The sequence below is a fragment of the Periplaneta americana genome, chromosome 3, assembly GCF_040183065.1.
Source record: "Periplaneta americana isolate PAMFEO1 chromosome 3, P.americana_PAMFEO1_priV1, whole genome shotgun sequence".
Lineage (NCBI taxonomy): Eukaryota > Metazoa > Arthropoda > Insecta > Blattodea > Blattidae > Periplaneta > Periplaneta americana.
Window position 1 is genome coordinate 77,411,094 of NC_091119.1, and position 13,154 is coordinate 77,424,247.

A 13,154-nucleotide genomic window follows, 5' to 3' on the forward strand; every position below is an offset into this window, starting at 1 on the left:
AAAATTGATTCCACGAGGAATGGAGCTCTGACGGGAAAATTTCGGAAAATTGCAGATTTGCAGCAGGAGGATTCCACGATAAGGGCCTTAATGGACAAAGCTAGAGAAATCTCACAGGTGAAAGACGAAGTGTATGGATTGCGCTCTGGTATCTTGTATAAATTGCATGGTAGGGATATCCAGAAGTGGAAGATATACATACCTGCGAGTATGGAGAATGAACTTATAAACAACTTTCACCTATCTATGTGTCACTCTGGGAGTGATAGGATCATTTTAACTATGTCAGAATCATTTTATATTAAGCAACTGTCAAAGAAGGTTAGAAGGGTAATATCTCGTTGCGAGGTCTGCCAGAGGGCGAAACCTCTAAATGTAAGGTATGACAATGTACCACAGGTCATTATCAGGGGTAAAAAGAATGAACTTGTAGCAGTGGACGAACACGGTCCAATGCCCACATCGTCCTTCGGACACAGGTACATATTTGTTACGTACGATGTCTTCACAAAATTTGTAAAGATTTACCCTTTAAGAAATATCTCTAGTAAATTGTGTGCTGACAAGCTGGTTAGAGATTACATACCGACTTACGGTCCGGTAACAGCGGTGCTCAGTGACAATGTGTCGGTACATAAATCGAAAGTGTTTTGCAAAAGGCTGGAAGATGCGGGCGTGAAACTATACAATTGCTCCGCATACTTTCCCAGCGGTAATCCCTGCGAAAGAGCGCTTAGGGATATATCATTGTACCTCCGTATTCTGTGTCACCGAAACCATAAGGACTGGTTTAGGCAATGTGAGGTGATTGAGAGAGTCATGAACCACTCTATCAATCCAACGACCGGAATAGCTCCGATCAAACTTATGTTAGGGATCGATCCCGATCCCATGATAAAGAGTTTGCCGCAGGCAATACAGGAGGGTGAGCCTCCTAGTGATGAACTACTGTGTAAACTAGCTTTCGACCGAATCAGGAAAAAGGCTGAGTATAGACTCGGTAAAGTTAAAAGATATCGCCACAAATGGGAGCCCACACCCGGCGATCTGGTATTGCTAAGGGACGTGAAGTTATCTTCCGCCCTCAGAGGACGTTACTCACGCATGGAGCTACTGTACAAAGGGCCCTACGAAATTAAAAGTAGATATGGAGACCATACTTTCGAATTGGTAGAAAGGGGAAAAAGTAAACCTGTTGGTAGGTACCACAAGCAACTCTTGCGGCCTTTCAAACAGGAGAGGCTAGGAGGCAGGAATGAGAAAGAGTAGGATGGTTAGTCTCGCGCGTACAGCTAGGTGAACATGTACAGGGCGGCTGGTACAACCAAGCACGCAGAGTGTGTAATTGATCAATTAATAAATAAATGTAAATATGTGAATGAATGGTATTGTACATATGTAAATGTGAATATAAATTGTACATTGTTGTGCTTATTGTGTGAGAGTTGTGTACATAGAAAGGCTTGTGAAGATATATGTATTATTTATTGTAATTGCTTGTAGTGATATTATAATCAGATTGTATTGTAAATAATGTGTTACCGGCTGATAGCGTAGGGGAACTGTGAGGCTAGTTATAGGCAGAAAGCGGGGACATCTCATAACATTGGAAACTCTTTCGGGAATTTCCAATGGTTATGTAAATGGGCATTTGAAGCAGTAATTAGGAGAGGGAGAGACCGATTTATTAGCGAAGTGATATCTCCATATTTTTATTACATGTATTCGCGGGGATGTTCTGGCGACTTCGTTAGAATTAGCTTCCTCACACAGGTGTTTCGTCACTTGTCAGCATCGGACAGATTTAGGGCCACCTTGAGCGGGGTTTTCGTATAGAGACTCGATGAAGCATAAAATTCTAAAGCCGGAGTTAGACTGGACCCGTGGGAAAGATACTGCCAAGCTTGGGTTTTCCAAAGAACAGGTATTCCTGTGAGATATACAAACTAATTTGAGGTTATGGGAAATCCAAAGTTTAAATTTAGAGATGACATATTTCGCGCCCAATAAGAAGAGATCTTGGTCCAGCTTATGAGGTCACTTTGGACCAATAGGGAATAGATTTTAGGCCAGTTAGTGACGTAGTTTTTAACCAATAGGATAGTTAGTTTTAGCGTAGGATAGGTTTTTATAAATAAGGGTGACGGGGAGCGGAGATCATCAAGACGACTACTATTCCGCTTCGGAGCGGAGATCATCAAAACAACTTTACATCGTGTCGGCGGCCCTACATACAGGGCAGAATAACTACTTCGTTTGGTGCCGACAGGACTACTATTTCGCTTCGTGTCATAGTGTACCGGACAGAGTATTCAATTTGTAGTATCGGATAGAGCTTATTCAGAGCCGCCATAGAGTCGATACAAAAGGCGACCAACGATTGAATTATATGTCAGCCGGAAATACATATTCTAGGGTTTACCAAGTGGATACGACAATAAACTTATAGTTTTGAAGTTTACGCTGCCTTTTATTTAAGTAGCCGGCTTGGTATTATTCCCGACATCAACCTACACCACAACCGTACCTCGGCTACCCTGAGTGAATCTCACGCAACATCGAGACGCACCCACCCTCAAATGGCGCCCAACGTGTGGTCACAATAACCACTCACCCTCAAACGGCGTCCAACGTGGGAACTCAACAACAATACCACCCACACGCTCTACAAACTCTGTCTCTACAAGCAGTAAAAGGTGATTTCGTAAAGAGTGAGAAGGAGGACATTTTTGTTGTTCTGTCAGACAAAATGTAATATGTTTACTTTGCTCAACGTTCAATTAGGAGTATATAGAAACATTAATTGTCACGCTGAATAATGTATTAATAATAATAATAATAATAATAATAATAATAATATTATTATTATTATTATTATTATTATTATTATTATTATTACTGACCACTAAGTATGTGTTTCTATAATTCTTCTGTACTTGCATTAATATTGATATTTTTAGATCTTCTCCCTAGAAGGATAAAATTATTAGGTTTTATCTTAATTTTAATCTTTTTAATCTTTAGATGAGGGTAACTATTTATTCGTTATTCATTTAATAATAATAATATTGTAGAAAACCTGATCCAATATTATGTAACAACGAACTGTTAAACGCCAGGAATTAACATGTCTTAAATCATAGCCAGGAAGAGAAAGATGACATAAATTAAATAAATGTAAGGAAGTCAGATACTTAATGGTGTTTGAAATATCTCGTGCTCTAAAGCCTTTTAATAGATCAATATTTTCTCTAAAGAGTAATGATTAAAATAGCTTAAATAACTTATCCATAAGAAGTTTTTAATTGTGAAAACTACAAATTTGTCGACCAAGTATCGAGAGAAGAATTTAGAAAATTCCTGATTATATTCAAGAGGAAGGTTAAAAAAAACGCAAAAAATCGTATATTATTCAAGGCTCTTGATGACAGCAGTGACATTACTGATACAGCAAAGCTTGAGATTTTTATCCGCGGGATTGATCAAGATGTTAGTACAGGAACCATCACTGGTTGTAGTTTTCATGCCAAGTACCTTTCCTTCGTCTCCTTACTTCATAGGCTGTCTGTCGCATGTAATCGCTGCAGTTCGAGTTTTGGTCACCGCTGCACTATAATATTGATTTATGTTGTAAACTATTGCACAGATTTTGTGATGGCAGGTAAATTTGTAGACCCCATCACTTTTGTTATCTGTTTGTCAGTCTCGCAAGTTAAGATAAAATTGTCCCTATTAAATCTGTAGGCCTGAAGGCTCATATGGTAGCTACAAGTTAAGGCTCTCTCCTTTTTTAAAATAATCGGTATTAGAGCTAATAGCAGAAGGGATGTCATCCTACGAGTTTTCTACTTTTAGCCTCAAGGAAATACACCTAGTACTCAGTGCTGTTAGAAATTGAGTAAATTCCAAGGCCACAGTGCAACCGGAAGAATTAGATCAATGGAGAAAGTCCATGACCTTGTCGGAAACAGTTCCAACCGGAAGTGAGACTCATAAGTTTAATGGAGGTCATAAGGAGTTAATTTTTGTGGTGGGAGCATCATTAGAATTCCTTCAATCGGAAGGAAAGTGAAGGTGAAAGGTCCGTGCTGTAACTTACTGCTATTCCTGAATGAGGGTTGTAGGTAGAATTTCGCTGACGTCAAAATTCCATACGGAAGCGATCCATTTATATTGAAAATAATAATAAAATTATGTTTTGTCATTAAATGAGTATCAGCAGTTAATACTAAAAACCTAAATCTACGTAAAGATTATTATTTTCTGGTCCTAAAAAATACATCTGTTATGGTAACAATTAATATTAGAGAAGAAAAATTCGCTCCGGAGCCGGGGATCGAACCCGAGTCGCCTGTTCTACGTACCAAGATCTCTCACCTTTGAGCTACGCCAAAGTTCAAGCCACAGCACCGGATCGAACCCCTCTCCTTCAGTGTTGTTCCCTTTGTGGCCGGACTCCAAGTTGCGCAAGTATGCTGACATTTTATATTAAGTCAACTGTCAAGAATGAAACTGAATAGAAGAGAAAAAAAAATAATAATCACAGCTGTGATCAAACTGTTAACCGTAATTACACATAAAATTAAAAAGAAAAAAAAAACAAACAAACATTATATCTACATAAACATACTAAGTTAAGAATACGACATTGTTAAAGTGACAAAAATATAGAATAAGAATTTATATGATAATTATCATTTTAAAATCAGTTCAAGCACTTGTTTTGGAATAATATGTTGTTTCATAATTTTAGTTTAGGATTCCTCTTTATAAAATCATTATACAATCTTGGACCGTAATTAGAACTGTGTCTTAAGCCTGCTTCAGCCTTACATTTTGGTTCAGTGAGAGGGAGCGAAATATTGTACCTTCTTGTGTTGTGGCCATGTATATCATTGTATTCATTTTTTTTTTTTTTTTTTTGGAATTGGTGGAATGCTATAATACTTTTGTAAGATTTTTACCTCTTGAATAAATCTAGACTGTTTTATTACATTTCTAATATGTTGGTTGTAGCTTCTCCAGTAATTATTATTTGACAGACGTATTAATTTCTCAAACAATAAAAGAGCAAGTTTTAAATTCCATATAAAATATGATTATTTTCTGTAATACATAATTTGCATAGCTATTATTGATGTTGATTTTATAGTTCCAGTCATTATCTATTGCAATTATGTAAGTACAATTTTTGTTGTTAATTGAAATTAAAATTTCTCTATCAATAAAATTGTATGCTCAATTATTCGTACTTACGTCATGTTAATGGCAAGTGCCATTATAAATAGGATAAGAAATTAAGACTAGCCTATCTGTGAAAACAGGAAATACATTGTAAAATATGGTAAATCCGATAATGAAACAATAATAATAATAATAATAATAATAATAATAATAATAATAATAATAATAATAATAATAACAATAATAATAATAATAATAATAAAAAGTCGTTGTTGGTGTTGTTTAGTCAATTGTCCGAAGACAAGTCTGGACTCTACAAGTGATACCAACAAGGCATCGCTCATGAGGAAAATAAGCCAGGAGATATTGGAGTAGGATGGCTAATTCCTTTCCCCCTAATTAAGTATAATATTATTTTTGATCTAAAATAAGGTAAAAAAATTATCTAAGAAATGGATAAAATAATAAACTCTAAAAATATATTCAGAGCATCTGTAGTTGATTTCAGAGCAATGGCGGGGATTGAGAAGTACGCCAAGTGATATACCGCATAAGATCTTACCTAAAAAAATCTTCCCCCCCCCCCCCACAAACAAAAAATGAAACGATGCCCATCCTCGAACTGCTGAAATTATTAAGGCGTTGGAAGCATCACAACATTGCCATTGTAATCTGCACACACCATATTTTTATGCTTCTGGTACACCCTATTCGTTCGGAGCTCTTGCATTATCCCAACAAGTCGCCACTTCTTGTCGGGTCACAGCTCAAGTGACACGTGGCGCCGCCATCCATCGCTCTATTAGGTCCCTTTTGTAACGGCGGTGGCGCATGGACGAACTAATAACTCAGCGCCCAGTCAATAGGCACCGTGATGAACGATCTCAATACAATGAGAGCGAGCCTGAAGAAAGGAAACCGAAAATACGGGAAAGAGAAACTAATCTTTAAGTCTAAACCCTATAGGAGAGGGGACAAGAGTGCAAAGAAAGGAAAATAGGAAGATGGAAGAATACGGGGAACGAAAATGGGATGGGAGAATGGAGGGAAGAGAAGCAGGATGGATGCACGGGGGAAAGGGAAGCAGAATGAAAGAATGGAAGAAAGAGAAGCAGGATGAAACTATGGAAGAAAGGGAAGCAGGATGAAAGGATGGAAGAAAGGGAAACAGGACGAAAGAATGGAGGAAAGGGAAGCATGATGAAAGAATGGAGGAAAGGAAAGCAAGATGAAAGAATGGAGGAAAGGAAAGCAGGATGAAAAAATGGAGGAAAGGAAAGCAGGATGAAATCATGGAAGAAAGGGTAGCAGGATAAAAGGATGAAAGAAAGGAAAGCAGGATGAAAGTATGGAAGAATGGGGAAGCAGGATGAAAGAATGGAGGAAAGGAAAGCAGGATGAAAGGATGGAAGAAAGGGAAGCAGGATAAAAGGATGAAAGAAAGGAAAGCAGGATGAAAGTATGGAAGAAAGGAAAGCAGGATGAAAGAATGGAGGAAAGGAAAGCAGGATGAAAGGATGGAAGAAAGGGAAGCAGGATGAAAGAATGGAAGAAAGGAAAGCAGGATGAAATCAAGGAAGAAAGGAAAGCAGAATGAAAGGATGAAAGAAAGGAAAGCAGGATGAAAGTATGGAAGAAAGGAAAGCAGGATGAAAGAATGGAGGAAAGGAAAGCAGGATAAAAGGATGGAAGAAAGGGAAGCAGGATGAAAGAATGGAAGAAAGGAAAGCAGGATGAAATCAAGGAAGAAAGGAAAGCAGAATGAAAGGATGAAAGAAAGGAAAGCAGGATGAAAGTATGGAAGAAAGGAAAGCAGGATGAAAGCGTGGAAGAAAGGGAAGCAGGATGAAAGGATGGGAAGAAAGGGAAGCAGGATGAAAGAATGGAAGAAAGGAAAGCGGATGAAATCATGGAAGAAAGGGAAGCAGGATAAAAGGATGAAAGAAAGGAAAGCAGGATGAAAGTATGGAAGAAAGGAAAGCAGGATGAAAGAATGGAGGAAAGGAAAGCAGGATGAAAGGATGGAAGAAAGGGAAGCAGGATGAAAGAATGGAAGAAAGGAAAGCAGGATGAAATCAAGGAAGAAAGGAAAGCAGAATGAAAGGATAGAGGAAAGGGAAACAAGATGAAAGCAAGGAAGAACGGGAAGCAGGGTGGAAGGATGAAAGATAGGGAATCAGGATGAAAAGATAGAAGAAAGAAAAGCGGAATGAAAGATGAAGGAAAGGGAACAGGATGGAAAATGGAAAGATGGAGGAAACAGACGCAGGGTGGATGAAAGAGAAGAATGATGGTAGGATGGAGGAAAGGGAAGCAGGATATAAAAAAGAGAAGAGAAGCGGGATGAAAGTTGACGGAAAGGAAGCAGGATGGAAGATGGATGAAAGTGAAACAGGATGAAAGGAAGAGAAGGAGGATAGAAGGATGGGAAAAACGGAAGCCACACCGGATTCCAATCCCGATGCTGGATTGAATCCTCTCAGTTTAAGCTCCACCTCTTAGTTTCCCTTTAGTGACCAACACTAATGCACTGTGTTACAGATGTGTGACAGTGGCACAATGTCCAACACACTAATGTGCAGAGGTGCACTGATTACGAGTGACTAAGTGGCCGGGATACGACGGAATGCGCGCCGTCTTACACGCATACCATAACTTATATTATAGCGATGTATCTAAGTACATATGATATTTCCATGCAGGGATTCTGTGTTATCATATGATGAAGGATCGGTGGAGAGGAGAAAAATTCTCTATGGCACCAGGATTCGAACCCGGGTTTTCATCTCTACGTTCAGACGCTCTATCCATTAAGCCACACCGGATTCCATTCCGTCGGATCCCGGCCACTTAGTCACTCGTAATGAGTGCACCTCTGCACAGTGTTTGTTGGACTTTTTGCCATTGTCACACATCTATGACACAGTGCAAGAGGGTTGGCCACTAAAGGGAAACTAAGACGTGGAGCTTAAACGGAAAGGATTCAATCCAGCATCGGGATTGGAATCTGGTGTGGCTTAATGGATAGACCGTCAGCACGTAGAGCTGAAAACTCGGGTTTGAATCCCGGTGCCGGAGAGAATTTTTCTCCGCTCCACCGATGCTTCATCATATGATAACGCAGAATTCCTACATGGAAATATCATATGTACTTCGGTACATCGCTATAATCTATTGTAGTCTAGGCCTATAGTTTGAATCTCGATGCTAGATCTGGCAAAAAGAGTTACCCGTCCTGCCCCCCCCCCCCCCCCCCAGCTACGGCCCTGAGTCAGCACGGGCTTCCAGAATACGGTAGGCCTACTAGCAGTCTGGCATCTTATGTGATTGTAGAATGTGGACTGTATTAGGAACAGTGGTGTCATTCAGCTGGTTCGCATCGGCTCGCCAGAACTTCTTGTTAAGTTTGTCGCTGTTCGTAGAACCAGTAGGCCTAGTTAAATTATTTAATTAAAAATATTGGATTTTTCAAAGAAGCCAAGAACATTGATTCAATACAAAATTCGCCAACTTCTTAATATCGTGTATACATAATGCAAAATAAACGACAATACAGTTCGAATAGATAAGCTTATTATTACATTGTACAGACAATCGGGACAGAAATATGATAGACCGTATGCCTACAATCGCATAAGTTACCCCTCCCCCTTCTAATGCTAATATGCCTATTGCTTACACAACAATGAAACGAAATAGTCATATTAAAAACATAGCTAATTTTTTTTAAAATAATTGGACTTTCAACTACAAAATACACTAATAAGCACAATGATAAGATACTTCGGTCCCCTCTTTTAATATTTATCCTACAAATTCTTCTTTCTCCTTTGAATAATAATAAATGATTTTTTTATATTGGAATTCTGAATGTAACATTTAAGCTCCGCCTACGTTTAAATCTGTTCTGCAGACAGCAATCAGTGCAATAGGCTACTGAAGTGCAATGAAGCATCAAAGCGCTCTATCTAGTGTTTTTGTTTCCAGTAGTGGTGGTAGTGGTACGTATAATAAAAGTAAAATAGATGATACTGTGGTTGAGGTTTCGGAAAGTGAAAAGTTCAGTAAACTTTATAATGGAGGGTATAAGTGCATGTGTAGATGCATCTTCTGATTTTTCAAAGAGAACAGAAATAGGTCTATAGGCCTATATGTTTCGGTGTGGTCAGATGTTCAAAGCTAGTTGGTGTTGTGTTAAGTTACTCTATACATAGCCTAATTCTACAATAGCATGTTACATTGCAATTTATTTTTATTCCTAAGCGCTTGTTATTAACTAAAAAAAAAACAGAGTGAACTGTAAGTAATATCATTAATTGTAATGGATAATTCCTTTAGTAAAGAGCAACAAAAACGTGGATAAGTTACTATTTTGCTATGTTCTGAATAGTTTTCCAGAAATACGTGCATTTTAAATTGTGAATTATGAGATCGCGCAATGCTGTAATCAGTACAGATTAAGTTTTTGTTGCTCTGAACAATCCCTTCACCTGATTTGTTTTGAATAGGGCAGTGGCAAGTCAGTGTCATGCAGTCTACATTATTTTTAAATTCGTAAGAACAAATATAGATGATATAAGCCTCCGTTTAATTTTTGTGTTTAAAGTGTGTTAGAGAATAGAGAAAGAACAATGATCATTTCACATTAAACAAAATCTTGGAAAACTTAAAATAAACTTTAGTTACAACCTAATTTTAACTTAATATTCAGAGAATATAGACAATAAGTAGACCTACTACTCTTATTTCAAACTAAATTGAAAAGATTAAGAAATATTTTATACTCCCATTTCAATTTGATATGGTAGAGAACGTACATAAACAATAATGATGCTTATTTCACGTTATAAAAACAAAATTTTCCAATATTAAAAACTCTTAAAAAAAAAAAAAAAAAAGATATGTTCATTTTACGTTAAACGAACAAAATTCAAAATATTATTCTTAAACTGTTCCACTTTATTTTAATTAATATTCGGTGAATACAGGAAATAAGAAAAGGTTATTTTACGTTATACAAATCTAATTAACGATTCAAAAAATCTCCGTTTTCGTACCGCAAGCATTTTCTTCAGCCAATTAGAAATCGTTCCTTCTCACTTTAATTTTTAAAGTAAACATACATAGAAGAAATCAAATTTCCCGAGCTGTTGTTATGAAATGTTCGGTCATTAGCCTGAGAGAACCGGTTGTTAAGAAAAGAGAATTACACCGCTTCAGCCTATTAGAAACACCTAGGCCTACTTTATCCAAGTTCCCATGGCAGATATATGAATCTTCACTTTTCTGGACTGAATCCGACTCGAATCCACTGATGTTATGTTAAATTACTATTTGCACACCAGAAAAATAATATGAAGATGATAATTAGGCCTATTATCACGGTCAACTTTTATGCCTCTGAGGTGACGTCAGCAGTCGAACTTTGGCGCTCTCTAAACGAAGCTCATAGTAGTACCTATGTTTGTAAATCCCCTATACGTTTTATGTTCAACTATCTTTCTAAACATCTTATTGGTACCAGTACTTTCTCGGAACGACGTACTGAGTTCATCGCCATTGAACAAATCTTAACACAATAGAACTGCGAGGAAACGGAGCCACGTCATCTTTGACATGCTTGAAGGAGGAGGGAAACCCACAGGTCTACGTTGAGGAAACCAGGAAACCTGTGCACCCCTGAGTAATAAGAAGGCTTCATTTCAATTTTTTCTATTTGTGAAACAAATAAAAGCAGTCCCTATTGTGAGATAGTCCCCCTCTTGTTACGTCACGATTCGCAGCCAATGGGGCGCCTCGCCCCGCCTCTTGCCCATCACTCAACATGTCCGCCAATGAAGGTGCTAGTGTAGAAGATCCTCACCAGATGGCAAACGGGTCTACTATCGGCGCTTAATTGAAAAGCACAGGAAAGCTGAGGAATCTCTACGTAGACTTGGATGTCAACAAATGGAATAATCATTAATAAACCAAAACAGAGCATTGGAGGCAGTCAGTTTTCTTAATATTTTACCGGGAGTATGATGCAGAAAATATAATTTAAGTTCAGTTAGAATCAATTGCAAGAGACAAAATAACTTTTCTTACCGTTCAAAATCATGTTAATATCGCATAACTCCACAAGCCCATAGTCTTCGAGCTTAACTAATTTGTCTTTAGTTAGGTTTACTAACAAACAATTCAGTCATTAGAATGATGTTTATGACTGGATAAGTACGTAAAAATAAATACTACTCATATAAGAATACAACATTTCACAAAGACTAGCTCAATATTCAATAACAAAGAATATAAGTAACGGTAGACATCACGCCAACGCATTTTTTATTTTATGTCTCCAAAGGTCTTTTTCCCTCCGGTCTTCCAACTAACACTCTATATGCATTTCTGGATTCGCCCATACATGCTACATGCCCTGCCCATCTCAAACGTCTGGATTTAATGTTACTAATTATGACAGGTGAAGAAAATAATGCGTGCAGTTCTGCGTTGTGTAACTTTCTCCATTCTCCTGTAACTTCATAATAATAATAATAATAATAATAATAATAATAATAATAATAATAATAATAATAATAATAATAAATATTTGTTATTTTTTTTTTCTGAAATGTTCGTGATGCAAATTTCCACTGCGTTTTGAACATTTTTACGATTTCCACTACTGTGATCAGTAAAGTGAATATTTTCAGGTATGCTTACACATTCGTATTTCTTCATACACTATTCTATAACCAAATTCATGAATATTATATCTGATATATCATTTTCATAACTTATATTATTTAAGGAAATTCTGACAGTACGGTATGCAGCTAGATGAGATTTATTTCCTGATTGTCTAGCGCATAGCACTGTTTGCATTAGCTGTTATAGCTCTGGATTGAAGAATTTGAAATATATATATATATATATATATATATATATATATATATATATACATATACATATACATATACATATACATATCGAAAAATAAGCTTTTCACGGATGTAAAAATTTATAGGGAGATTTCTTACTCCAAATGGAACGTAAGGAGGAACAGTCGTTGTGAAAATCCATTACCACTTGGTGAGCTTTCCTTGTTAGTGTAGAAAAGAATTTGCATACCATGACATTTCAGATTTAATTGTTATCATGTTCCCGACCTTGACATTATTTTGTAATAGGCTAAATTATAAAGCGATTAGACTTGTTGAAGCAAAATGTTAAAACTTCGGTCATTTTAACACACTTTTAGGGGTTACCAAACGCCCGTATTTAGCAGGACATATCGTATTTTGAAGGTGGTCTGTCCTGTTTGTACTGTATTATTATTATTATTATTATTATTATTATTATTATTATTATTAGACTAATAACCCACATGCTAAACACAAACTATTATTAGGCCTACATAAGTTACTAATAATAGCCTAAGCTTATGTCGTTTTAGCTTTCCAAATTATGGTAACCCTAAGTGAATGCCAACCTTTCTCATTTCATAATTTTATAACGGTAGCATCAATTGATTCCTTTCAGACCAGTAGACCTATTCCATGATTAAGTTACTTATTTCATCGGGGATAAAGTTACATTCTTTCGGAGTAGAGACGACAATAAATTGGTCTGCTAATATTCCATTTGCTCGACGTAAATGACTAGTGAACATGCGTCATTCAAATAAATTGTGTATTCCTTATTGTCTGATTGTTCTAGCTCAAGTCTTTCAAATCGACACCATGCAGCTGTACAACCACTGGTGTTATTACAATATAATTGCAATGCCTTGGATTCTTGACACTTGGTATTTCCGTTCACCGCAAGAGTCAATGACAGTCGACAGGCTACTTGGTTTCACATCGAGAAGGAGATACTAGCGGTTAATGTAACAGCAGTTCCAAGAGGGCTTTATAGCCTAGCACTCTTGAGTACTTAGTTCACAAATTCGTAAATCGTTGATGTTTGTGCGGAATTCAGATAGCCTACAG